This window comes from Monodelphis domestica, chromosome 3 (assembly GCF_027887165.1).
Source record: "Monodelphis domestica isolate mMonDom1 chromosome 3, mMonDom1.pri, whole genome shotgun sequence".
Classification (NCBI taxonomy): Eukaryota; Metazoa; Chordata; class Mammalia; order Didelphimorphia; family Didelphidae; genus Monodelphis; species Monodelphis domestica.
The window spans coordinates 39557323-39570429 of NC_077229.1; the positions used below are offsets into that span (position 1 = coordinate 39557323).

At 40.0% G+C, this 13107-nt stretch overlaps 1 pseudogene; it reads right to left on the minus strand.

Moving 5' to 3' along the window:
• Positions 1–530: 530 nt before the first annotated feature.
• On the minus strand, positions 531–12145 carry LOC100027972 (mas-related G-protein coupled receptor member X4-like; annotated as a pseudogene).
• Positions 12146–13107: the final 962 nt, after the last annotated feature.

The window sequence follows — 13107 nt, forward strand, 5'->3', positions numbered from 1 at the left end:
GGTGCTTATATTCTGTTCATCACCTAGCAAAGTAGAAACTTTCTATTCTTTTACACCATGAGCAGTAATTTCCCAGATTTCAACCTCAAGAGACTAATACCAGGAAAGAGCAGGTAAAAAGTGTATACATGGCAGTTCATTCTGTCTAAATCCCCAACTGAGCTCACAGACACCTCCAGCATCACAATGGCCCATTGTCCCCATTCTACTTGTCTTTCCCAGATTCAGATACCTTGTGGAATTCTGAAAGTCCTGTGTCCTATGGCTTAGACAAGAAACAAGAAAGTCACCTTCAGTCCTCCCAGCATAATTCTGGAAATGAGACCAAACACTCTTCCCCAAATTCAGATTCCCCTGGAGAATATACTACAGCCTGAGATTCTGTTATTAGGAATACAGATGAAGAAAGGAGGCCTGCTCCTGTGAACCAAGCTAAGGCTTTGCGTATGAAGGATTACCACATGCATGTATGAGTGCATTTGTGTACATATATACAGTTTACGTACATAAAAAAATAAGCATATTTGGGAATCACTGACAACACTATTTATTGTATTACATAGATATATGCATTAGTTAAGCAAATGAATCACAAACTAATAATGTGTATACATTCACATACAAATACAAAATTCCCAGATATTTCATCCCCATGGCATTAGTCACAGAATAACTTGAGAATATAACTTTCTCTATAAGGATCTTACTTCCATACAGAATATAATCCCACCCAGACACTTATCTCTGGCACTGTGAGCAAATCACTTCTTTGGTAAAAGGTTCTCATTTATCCAATGGTGATGGAGGGATTGAAAAAGCATTTAGGAAATATCCTGATGGTACCCAGGCTTACCTGGCACTAAAAGACCATTAACAGACATATTCATGCCCCACTTTACCTGGGGACCCCACTATAAGTGGTAGAGATGCAGGGTCTTATAAGGATGTAAATAATGCTGAGAGTCTTAAGGTTCAAATCCTAGTTTCAGGTCTTGGAAAACCAAGGTTCCTTCATCTTATCTAGATCCCTGGGTCCCATGTCTGGCCTGATAGCCTAGACTTCAGCTCACGCTCCCTCACTCCCTTCCCATCAGGATGAGCACATTCTAAAGCAGCAATGCCCACAAGAGCTTTCTTTACCCATTCACACATCAATTTTATGGGTAAGGTAAGAAGGGCAAGAAACATCCTTCCTTCTCCTCTTCTCCATGGCAACTTATTTCAATATTTTCATCAGCAAACAGGGAGGCTGCACTCAGTCATATTTATCCATTAATTTATACAATCCCTGTCTTGGTGTTGGCTCTAACCCCTTCTGGGTTATGAACATGGCCTAATCTGATCATAAATTAAGTATAGATTTAATATTTCCTGGAAGACCTTTCCAAGTCAATCTTTGAATATCTCATGGCATGTATTGTTTCTGAACAATGATCTATCCAATGCTGGCCCTGTATCCTGCTGCTACTCTAGAGAAGAGGAAGGGAAAAGGAAGGAAATAAACCTTAAATAGTGCCCTCTATGTGCCAGGCACTAAGCCTAAGCACTCTAACAAATTATATGTGATTTAATTCTAACAACAATCTGATGGGGCAAAGTCAATTATCATTGCTTTTGACAGTTAAACTGAGGCAAACAGATGCTCCTAAGACTGGTTTTTAACTCAGCTCTTCCTAACTCTATTGTGTTACTAGCTGCTTCTGATAGCTCATGGCCAAGACTGGGTAGGTATGAGGTCTTTCAAGTTTTCTCTGGCTGCCTTCCATCTCCTGTGCTATGGCTTTACTCAACAATGGCTCTCCTGTAGATTTGTGACACCAGATTCCTGGATCTCCTCCCACTACATCCTGGAGCCTCCAGCCAGTAGGGGTTCCTGAATGCAGGTAGCATTGGTCCTGGAGTCAGGGAGACATGATTTCACATATAGGTTCAGACACCAACTTTGAGACCACACACAAATCTCTGAACCCCCAGTCTGCCTCAGTTTCCTGAACCATAAAGTGGAGTTCATGAGAGTGCCTTCCTCCCAGGGATATGGTGAGGATTCAATGAGATATTTGTAAAGCCTTGAGCAAAGCGCCTGGCATATAGTAGGCAGTTAATAAATGCTGGTTCATTACAGTTCAAACCCCAAGAACTGACATAAGGGAAGGGAAGATAAGGAACATAAGGGAAGATCTTGTCTCCTCTCCTAGAAAGGTGAGAGGGGTGCTCTGGCCATCTACCAAGGTGAGAGATGGAGGCAGGTCACCTCATGGACTCCCTTATGTGAGCATCTTGTTCTTATTCTCAGGATAATTTATCCAGAGTGTTGGGGTGGGAAGTTTCCCTCGCCCCATCCCCTGCCACAGGCTCCTCCCCCAGGGCCCTCTGAAGGACCACCCTGAGGGACTCCCTCCCTCTTCTACACCTTTGGCTGCCCAGGAAGAAGTAAATGAAAGGGTTTGCACTGCTGTTCACACAGGCCAGGAGCCTCGAGATCCTATAAGACATTATAGGGAAGCCTGTAAAAATCCAAAGTGCTTCAATAATCCCCCTGGGCAGGCCACAGAGCAGGAACACGAGGACTGTGAGCAGCACCAGGAGGTAGAGCCTGGGAGGGCGCCTGCACTGGGAGCTGCACTGGACCCTCAGCACCAGCGTCAGGCTGGACACGCAGAGCACACAGGTCAGGAGAAGGAACCACCGTACTGTACCAAGGGCAGAAGGAAGTAGAGATCATAGAAGTGGTCATTTTTAAGGAAATAAAGAGCCACAAATGCTCCCCAGTACAGGCCTGGCAGAGCCCAGAGGATGGCGCACACAGCCGCAGACATGCACTTGGGCCGGTGACATGTGTAACAGATGGGGAAGAGCACAGAGAGACACAGCTCAGTGCTGATCGCAGCCAGCAAGCTCAGGCCCACAGAGTAGGGAAGGCCTAGGAGGCAGAGCCATAGCAGCTTCAGGAAGAGAGAGTTTAAATCACCAACAATTCTCCACATGCGGAACCCAAAGTAGCTGCCAAGGAAGAGGGAGTCAGCTACGGCCAGTTTGAGGATGTAGACAGAGAAGGGGCTCCTCCGGGTGTGGAAGCCCAGCAGCCACAGGACGATGCTATTCCCCACCAGCCCAACCAGGGCAATGACCAGAGAGAGGATCTCTATCCCATAGATTAAGGTAAATCCTCCATATGCCTCAGCCACAGGATCTAAACTGGAATTTGCACTCCGCTGCACTGTAGTGTGAAGAACTGATTCCCACTGCTCAAGGGTGGGAGTCTCAGCCATGGTAGGTGATTCCAGCCTCAGAAAGCTCTGCTCCTCTCAGTCGACCTGGAGACACCAAGACATAGAAGTGGGTGTGAGACTGTTCCAGAGTTATAGATTCTAAGATGGAAGATTGAATTTTCTATTTTTAAAAAGGAAGTGAGGAGGGCATCTGGTTGACTCAGTGGATGGAGAGCCTGACCTAGGTATGGGAATTCCTGGGTTCAAATTTGGCCTCAGACACTTCCTAGCTGGGTGATCCTGGGCAAGTCACTTAACCCCCATTGCCTACCGGTAGAATACTACCTTGGAACGGATACATAGTATTGATTCTAAGGCAAATTGTGAAGTTAAAAAAAAAAACAACTTATCTTCTGTCAAAGAAGTGATACTAAGTATTGATTTGAAGGCAGAAGATCAGTCATGAATAGGCAGTGTGAATTTTAAAATTATTCCACCCTACTCAGACAATACTTTAGGGGAAGATAAAATTATAATCTCCTGATTGAACAATGAAGGTACTTAGTTCTCACCTTATAGTGAAGCTAGAACTTTAAGCTGTCTATTTTTAGACCTTAATACAAAAAAAGGTGTTAAGTAACTATAAAGATTAAATTAATCACAAAAATTTCAAGTAACTTACAAAGGTGAATTTAACAAAGAAGTGTGAAATAGCTCAAAAGATATGATTTAACCAGAGAAGGTGAGAACTAAAGAGTGGACAGTCCTGGAGAAAATCTAATCAAATGTAACCCTTAAAATTTCTTAGACTTATAAATGTTGGAAATTTCACCATTGGGAAATTTCATACTTGGAAAATTTCTTACTGATAGTCTATTGGAATGTGAACCCATTGGCATGGGAGGTTCCTCCTCCTCCCTTCTTAAGATTACTTTAGGACAGAAACCTTTTGCTGAACAATGGAAAGGACTTTGACCTATGCTTAAGCATAGAACAGGAATTTCTTTGAGTCATGATTGATTTTAGAATTGATATAATGGAGATACTTGGAATCAATCTCCACCCTACTCAGTCCTAACAGGATTGAGGAAGGGCTGCAGCATAGATCAAAATTTAATTATTCCAATCTCTACCCTACTCAGGTTAACAGGATTTAGGAAGGGCTATAGCAAAGGATCAAAGATTTAATTATTTGAAAATATGACCTTCAACAGACATGTGCAAAGCCAGAGACCTCTGGGCGGTCCTGGGTTAAGCTAGAGCCTCCATTGGCACAGGGAAATTGATGGACAGTGATTGGTAGATGTGAGAACTGAGGGGAGGGAACTTGGATGGTTTCCTAAAAGATAGAGGGGTCTGAAGACTCAGGGAGGGAGTTGAGGAGTTGGTCTGTGTGGTTGGAGTGTGCTCTGAGAAGCTTGCTCTGAAGGAAGCTGAAGGTGGGGACCTTTGAGACTGTTTCTCCATTTTGGTCACGTGAGTAATAGGGACTGATCTCTTTCTTTGCCCCAGCTATCTAAGGGCTTGGGCCTTTTGGCCCAGCCTAAACAGAAGGGGTATTTAAGCCCTATTCCCTTATCTCCCCTTTCTCTCTCCCTCTCTCTCTCTATCTCTAATTCCTTTCTTCCTCCTGTCTGTAATTAAACTCTATAAAAGGTTGAGGGCTGACTTGAGTTTTCATTTAGGAATTACATAGCTGAATCCCTTGGCGACCTTAAATTAATATATATCAGTCTTTTAAAAGTGATTTCCTTGTCACACAAAGAAGGTGAGAACTAATAAATGGGCAGTCCTGGAGAAAACTCGACTGCTGTGATTGACAGATGTGAAAATTTAAGGGAGGTCACACAAGAGAAAAGATCTTTAAAAGGAGGTCTAGATGAGCAGCCAGAGGTCAGTTCAGGTGGAACTCAGCCTGGAGGATCTCCCTCAAACAGCTTCCTTGAGACAGTCTTGTGGTGAGTGATAAGACTGACTCCCTTTACGTTGGGCTCAGGGAGGCCACTGTGAGCAAGGCCTTTAACTTCTGCCTGGCTCAGCCTGAGCCAGAAAAATTTAAATAAACTCTTTCCTCTTTCTCTCTCTCTCTTCTCCTTAATTCCTTCTCTCTATATTAATTAAAATCACCATAATTTCCAGTTGACATGGGTACTTTATTATTTGGGATTTTTCCTGGTGACCAATTAATTTAGATTTTCCAGTCACAACTCTAAAATTATCCTTTACAACAGTTGGAGTACTATCTAGCTGCCCATGAGATTCTTTGTAAGACATGGATGGGAATAGAGTTCCTCTGTACTCATTTCCACATGTGAAATCATATTGTTATACCTTTCAATAGTCCAGGGAGGTTGACTCTGGATTTCCCACTGTTCAGCTTAAGAGGGACTCTGGGAAAATCCTGTCATTTTTCTCTTCCAGGGCTCTAAGGGCTCCAAAGGGAAGACTTCCCCATGGAATACATGAATATTTTTTCTCCTGCCTCTCTCATCAGCCTCTATTTTACTAGAATGTAGCCTGTCTCAGATAAACATTTACAGAACTGGGACAGAGCAGTCAGAGGGGCCATGAGTTCACTCCAAGCTGCGAGTTTTTGAACACTGTGAAAGTCTAAATAAGGTATTCAATTCTCTCCTGGACAGAAGCTGAGATTCTTTAACATTTCCTTAAATATCGCCTCAATTTCTGAATCTTCTGATTCATTTGCCTGCCTGCTCATTTTTCACTAATTACCCATCTGGAGATCATGTGTGAGAAGCAATCAGAACCTGGTATAGAAAAGAACAGAAAATAACCTACCTTATCTCTCATGTTCACTATGTAGATCAGGAAAAGGAGATGAGCCAATCTCTTGGACGGTTCAGGGTATAGGAGCCCAGCTCTTCTCAACTTTGGACCCAGTTTTTAGACTTCAAAGAAGGTACCAATTCTTGTTGTTCTCTTTAGAATATTGCCTCTTCTCCCATCATTGATTCACCTGACTTGTTAATGTCCAATGTGCCTTTCCTTGAGATGCCCAGGTGCCCTTCAATGGACACTTCCTATGAATCTAATGTCAAAAGATTAATAATGTTTCCTATTGTGCCTGGTATCTAAGGTTTGAAATCATGTAACACGCTTTCAGGCATAATAGTCTTCATCTTAAAAAGGAGAATTTAAAATGATTTTCTAAAATAGAAATGAAGCCTCTTATGCTCACACCAACACCCTTCAAGGACCACACATTTTCACATACATGTGTTACTACCTACCTTTTCTCCCTTTTGACTTGCCTCTTGTTACTTCCCCTCAACTTCACTGGTCTAATAGGGTAAGCCTCACCCCTCAATGCATTCAATATCACAGGGAAGTGGAGTCAGGCATTTAGAGGATTTTGGCTGGAAAACCCATCAGGAAGAACATTTCTCATTTAGGGGCTGAAGGCTCTGATGTCCTCCATCTACTCAGAAAGCCCTGAATCACTTGAAGGTGCTTCTCTGCTCCCCACATGACTTCCAATGCTCACTCTTAACAGCTAGCCAAATCTCTTCATATTTAAACAGCATTTGCAAACTCATTCAATTTATATCTCAATGTGACCACTGTTCTTGAAAATTGGTTTTGCAAACCTCATGAGACTGGTGATTCCTGGGCTCTACAGAGAAAACCAATTAGTTCTCCATTACTCTGAGTTCATTATTGATCAGCCAATCAAACAGTCTTCATCAAGTTACTGCTATGTATGTCTGAGGGAATGCCTGTGGTAAATTTTGGATACAACAAAACAGACACACACACAGTATTCCTGCTCTCGTGGAACTCTCAATATAATGTAGCAGGTATAATTCAATCATGTATGCTCAAACAAAATATAGATAGGACATATTGGGAGTAGTCACAGAGTGAAGGGAGGAAGAAAAAGGGAAGGGCAGGAAGATGATGGGGAACCAAGAAAGGATTCTTGCAGAAAGTGGAACTTTAGCTGAGATTTTGGGGGAAGAATACATACAAATGAGATGATGGGAGCATAGAAACAGCCAATTTGGACAACTGAATGACTAGGTGATGTGTGTTTGTGAGAGAAGTTGAAGATGGCACTATATACAAGATAGAAGTTCAGCATATGGTTGGATTTGTGTAGAGGTAAGACAGTTCTATTTTAGATATTTTTAGATACTTCTGGGATATTCAGTTCAATGGTCAAAAAGCAGTTGATAAGGAGAGAATGTACATCAAGAAAGAGGTTAGATGTGTGTATGTCTGTCTGTCTGTATGTATGTATATATGAGATGAAGAAATAGAAATGAAGCAATGGGGAGTGGGATATTGTGAATGTCACCTGAGCAATGACAAGGTGATGGTCAGAATCATCAGGATAGTTTTCGTATATGGATTAGAAGTATGTTAAACATTGAGAATTGATTCAGAAAGTTGTGAGGTATTTTATACAAATAGATTTTCCTCCTTCATATACTTCCCAATCTGGCTCTTATTTTCAATGTCAGCCTTCATTTCTCATGGATCCTGAGGCAGAGACATTATTAAACTGTATTTCCTGATAGCCAATCACAAGTTTTACTTTAGTAAATTGTAGCCATTCCCCTTGGAATACCTTCTAGGGTCAAGAAGATCAAAACAAATCCCTCTTTGAATTGATAACCTTTTAAATATTGCAGTATAGCACTTTTGCACTATATAAAAGTAATACTCTATAATGACAGTAAAATTCCTATCTACAACCTTGAAAGATACACAATTATTATTACAGAAAGCATCAAAGTGTATTGAGTATCATTCATCTCCTCTGAGATCCATTCCAATATTATGATCTTGAGATACTAAGCTTCTCATGAGTGATTAATACCTTCCCTCCATAAAATTAGGGTGGTCAAAGGAATGCTGGTAGGATTTGTAGGATAAAAGAGATTTCTTGATGGTGTGAAAATGTTACTGAACTCTTTGCTAAATCTGAGTCTTTTTAATTTTCAAAAGAGAGGCAGAGTGGTTACACTGATTCCTGAAATGAGCAAAAGAGACAGGAACCAGATACATATTTTGTCTACACATACTAACATCTGCCTGGATATCTGTAAAATTACCTCCTTCCATAATTTCAAATATTCATCTTTTCAGTATGTGCTGAGATTAATTCTTTAAAAAAAAACAACAACCTTGCTTTCCATATTAGAATCAATACCACATATTGGTTCCAAGGCAGGAGAATGGTAAGGGTTACTCAATGGTGGTTAAGTGATTTGCTCAGGGTCACCCAGCTAGGATGTGTCTGAGGCCAGATTTGAACCAAGGACCTCCCATTTATAGGCCTCACTCTCAATCCACTGAGCCACCCAGATGCCCTCTACAGTAATTCTTTTGCCACCACTCCCTTCAAAATGAATTTGTCTTCTCCTATTGTACATAAAGAGAAGTAAGGAACAACTGAAAGAGGACACAAAGAAGATAATGGAAAAGGAAATGATACTGAGATAAAGGAATGAGAAAGGCAAGAAAAGAAGCATTTATTCCTCTATTATTCACTCAAAATTGTCCCCTTGGGATTCCAACTTCTGTAATTTACCACAAGCCCCAAAGGTGACAAAGTATCCCTGCTACTCCCTTCTACACACTATCTCCTCCAGGACAGAAGGAACAGGTCTACCCATAAGTGAAGACATGCCCTTGAGGAGACTTACCTATTGATATCTTTTTTGTGTGTGGACCTGGGACTGTAAGAACCTCTGAACAGAAATTTAGGGTACAACAAGAGAAATCAAGATCATAAATAAGTCCTTGTATTTTGTGTTATGCTAGAACTGTCCAATCATATCAAAGATGTATTAAAATATCCTCATAGGGGAATTATCTCAGGATCTCCTCATGACTCTGCTTATATTCCTCTTCCTCTGATGCCTTGTGGTCTGCCCACTTCCACTCCTTATGGCCACATTGACTAACATTTCAAGGTCTTAGAAAGATTTTTAAAAATTCCGAATCTATGTAGTAAAGAGGATTTCTCCCTGAGCCCCCTGATTCAGGTGAGATCCTGACAGGGAAAGAAGGCTTGGATCAGATGAGGGAAGACAATACTAATTACCTAGATGATGGCAGGTATCATCAGTCTCACATTCTCTAGGCCCCTTTAGTTTCCTAACCCTCATTGCGGCATACTTTTATTCTTTTTGGATCCTTCCCCCTTCTGATTGCTCTGATCCTCATCCTAACAGATGTTCCTGGAAAATTGTGATTCCTAGTTTTCATATCATCCCTTTTGGAGCCTAAATGCAGATTGAAGTATATCATTTTTCCTTGCTTTCTTTTTTCACTTTTTATGATGTTTTCTTTCATAGTGTAATGAATATTTTTAAGAAGCAAATTTAATTAAGCAGTCCCTCATTCATACTAGCTTAGGAATCTCTTTAGTTTGATATCTTATAACCCTGTGAGTTGTAGTTAAAATATAGTCCCAGGCAAGAATCTGTACATGGTATCAGATTAAGAATGTCAACCCAGGGGAATATCTGAGTCATAATTTCAAGTGTGTGTATTGTTATAGTAATTTTAGATGTGTGTTATCATATGAATCCTAAGTAAGTTACTACAGTAATCCTAAGTGAGTGTGAATCCATTTCATGATGTATTTTATATCAAACCTATTCATCTAAGAAGTGTAGGATAAGAATATCATCTAAAGATCACAGAGACCAGGAGGTCCAGAAATGGTCTCAAAGACCAGGAGATCTGGAAATGCTCTCAGAGACCTCTTGTGTGCTTGGGGGCTGCTGAGAGATAGGAAACTATAAAAGTGTGGTTTTTTCTGCAATTCAGGGTTTCAATTTCAACTAGGGAAATCTAAAGATCTCTGACTTGTTTGCCTTTCCCCCCAAATAAAGTCAGATTTTGCTCAGAGACTACTTTGCCCAGTTCTTATTCCTTCATATGAAAATATATGTTATGATATTGCAAATGTGTAATCTATATCAATTTGTCTCCTCAGGGAAGAGGGAGGGGTAAAGGGACACAATTTGGAGCCCATAATAAAAACACATGACTAAAGTTAAAGATGTTCTTACATATAATTAGAAGAAAAAAAGCATGGCAAATAGTGAATCTTTTATATATAAAGCTAGTCATTTAAAATGGAGGCTGATAATTTCATCCACATTCTTGTTATTGTGATACTTTGCAGTTGAAAGGTATTTCAGTAGGTTAAAAATAATAATAACAAAAATAAAATGATCACAAAATCCTAGTGTCTTAATTAAGAGCAATTCATTACAGACGTACACTTCCCATTTAGATCCAGTTACAGAAACGTAGGCTGTGGGCATGGTATGCAAAAGATGAAGAAGCTTTCATCAAAATAATTCAAAACATTCTCTTGCTCTAAAAATGAAAAACAATGAAACAAACCAGAAAATGCTAACAAAGCATGGAGAGATATTAACTGAAAGACTTGTCCAAGATGTCAAATCACCACTAATTGAATAGCAGCACCAAAGAGAATGGTTTGCTAATAATTCAGTGACAAGTTGGAAGAAGCTCTCTAAAGGTCTTCTCTAGGGAGTGTGGCCAACTTATGTGGGATATAATTTTTTGTAAATTTTTTGGGAAAAGAATATTATAATAATAAGATTTTATGATGATACCAAGCATGGAGGAATCCCTGACACATTGGATCACAGAATCATCACCCCAAATCATATCATTGCACTTACATATGAGGCTAATTTAAATAAATATTAATAAGAAAAATATAATATCTTACATTTGGTCTTGAAATAACCTCTGATGGCATGGGATTAGACAAGCTTATGTAGAAAACATTTCATCTAAACAATGATGAACACAGATCTAGGGATTTATTAAACTGAGAGTTCATTACAAGTCAATAGTATAGGATGACTATTTATCATTCATAAAGAATTTTAACTGGTGGATCTATTTCATTCTGTGGTCTCTGTTCTGGTCATTGGGATCCTGGAGTTGCTAAACTCATTGCCTTAATCCTGGTATCACAGAGGAGATTATCTCCTCACTAGTCATCAGTCTCTGGGACCAGGTAAAGCCAGACACGTGCAGCCATATAGCATCCAAAGAGAAGCAGATTTCCCTTTGGTAGTTAGACAACAAATTCCCACTTGAGTTGAAAGAATCTCTACTCCTACTCATCCCCCTTTAGTTCCCTTCCTTAGCCTTTTCTCTCTTTCTTCTCAGTCCATCAAATGGCTGCCCAGGGACTGAAAAGGGCATAAGAACTGTTCTTTCAAAATGATCTCATGTTGCAATGTTGAAATAAAGTGGTAGGCAAAGCAGGCTGCCACCAAAAGGAGAAGAAAAAGGACAAATTAAGTTTCATTGAAACTGTTGATGAAACTAGCCCTTCTCTCATTTTAGATCCCTCAAATCCTTAGATTTTGTTACTGTATTTCAGCCTCATTCCTGTAATACTAGGATTTTAGAAAGGTAGTTAGGGAAAACATAAGGATTAATATTTAAATAGTTTGCATTTATTAGGAATTAGGGAGAGAGTTTTGGGAAAGGAAAGTGAGGAAGAAGGTGATCTTATCTTTATACCCTTAATTTTAACTCCTAAAAATAATAATTCTATCTAATTACTCTAATATCCTAAGGCAAATCAAATTGGTAAGCTGGATCTTACAATAGTTTCTGAGAGCCAAAACAGGAATCCAAGATGAAATGTCCACAGATGATAACTCCTTCACATTGAAGACTTTGACCAGCAGATGATTGAAGAATAACTCCTCACCACAGCCAAAGGATCTTCACAGGCTAGTGTCTTGGGAATTGATCTTCTGACATATTCAGCCACATGTCTCTCTCCTTTCCTCTCCAGATCCAAAGAGACAGTTACTTCCCCAACTGAATCCCCAAGATTCCAACACTCCCAGGCTCTTAAGATCCTACTAATATGCTCTTGTCAATCAAACCCTTGCAACTGATAACTACATTCCTCTTTCAGGAGAGATCCAGAAGTGTCTTCAGTGGGAAAGAAGTATTTAGTGACCCATGACCCCCCATTCCTACTCTATAGGAGAGATTCCCTAGTGCATCTAAAAGAAAAGTACAAACCTTGGAGATTTCAACAAAACCAGAGGTGACAGTATCAGTCACAGAGAATGCTACCAAATGACAAACCATTTTCTCTCCTATGACACCTATTCATTCCAGCGCAGAGGCAGGAACAGAGCACTTACTCATAGGTGCTTAGCTTTTGCTCAGAGCTAACAAAGAAGAAACTCTTTTTTTTTTTTTTTACCAAAGACTAGCAATTTCCCAGATCTCAACCTCAAGACAACTGATTCCAGCAAATAGCTACTATAAGATGTGTGATTTGCACTTAATTCTCTTGATCCCCCTGCTTGGGTTCAGAGGCATCAGAAAGGTGCCTTAGTATTAAACTGGTCCATTATCCTCATTCTACTTGCCTTTCCCAGAATTGTTGGCTATCTCTGAAAGTGCAAAGTCCTTCAAATTATACAGGAGAAAAGAGTTGCCCGTGGACCCCCTTCTCTATTACCGCAGATTCTTGATCCTCACGCAATATTTCTGGCAATGAAGCTAAGCATTTTCAGGCTTTCCTGGAGAAGATAGTGGGGTCTGAGGCTCTGTTATTCTGAATGCAGATGAGGAAAGAAAGCCTGCACTACTAAATCATGTTAAGACTTTTCTGAGGAAGGATTAACATATACATATGAGTGGGTGCATGTGCATATGTGTATAGTTTGTAGACAAAAAGAAACAAGGATATTTAGAAATCACTGTTAGCACTCTATTTAATATACACCAGAGATATATGATATTGTATACATCAGCTCTACAAATGAATTACAAATAAACTAATATATGTCTTTATGTATGCACACAAATACAAAATATTTGCAGAAAATTCACAGTAGTC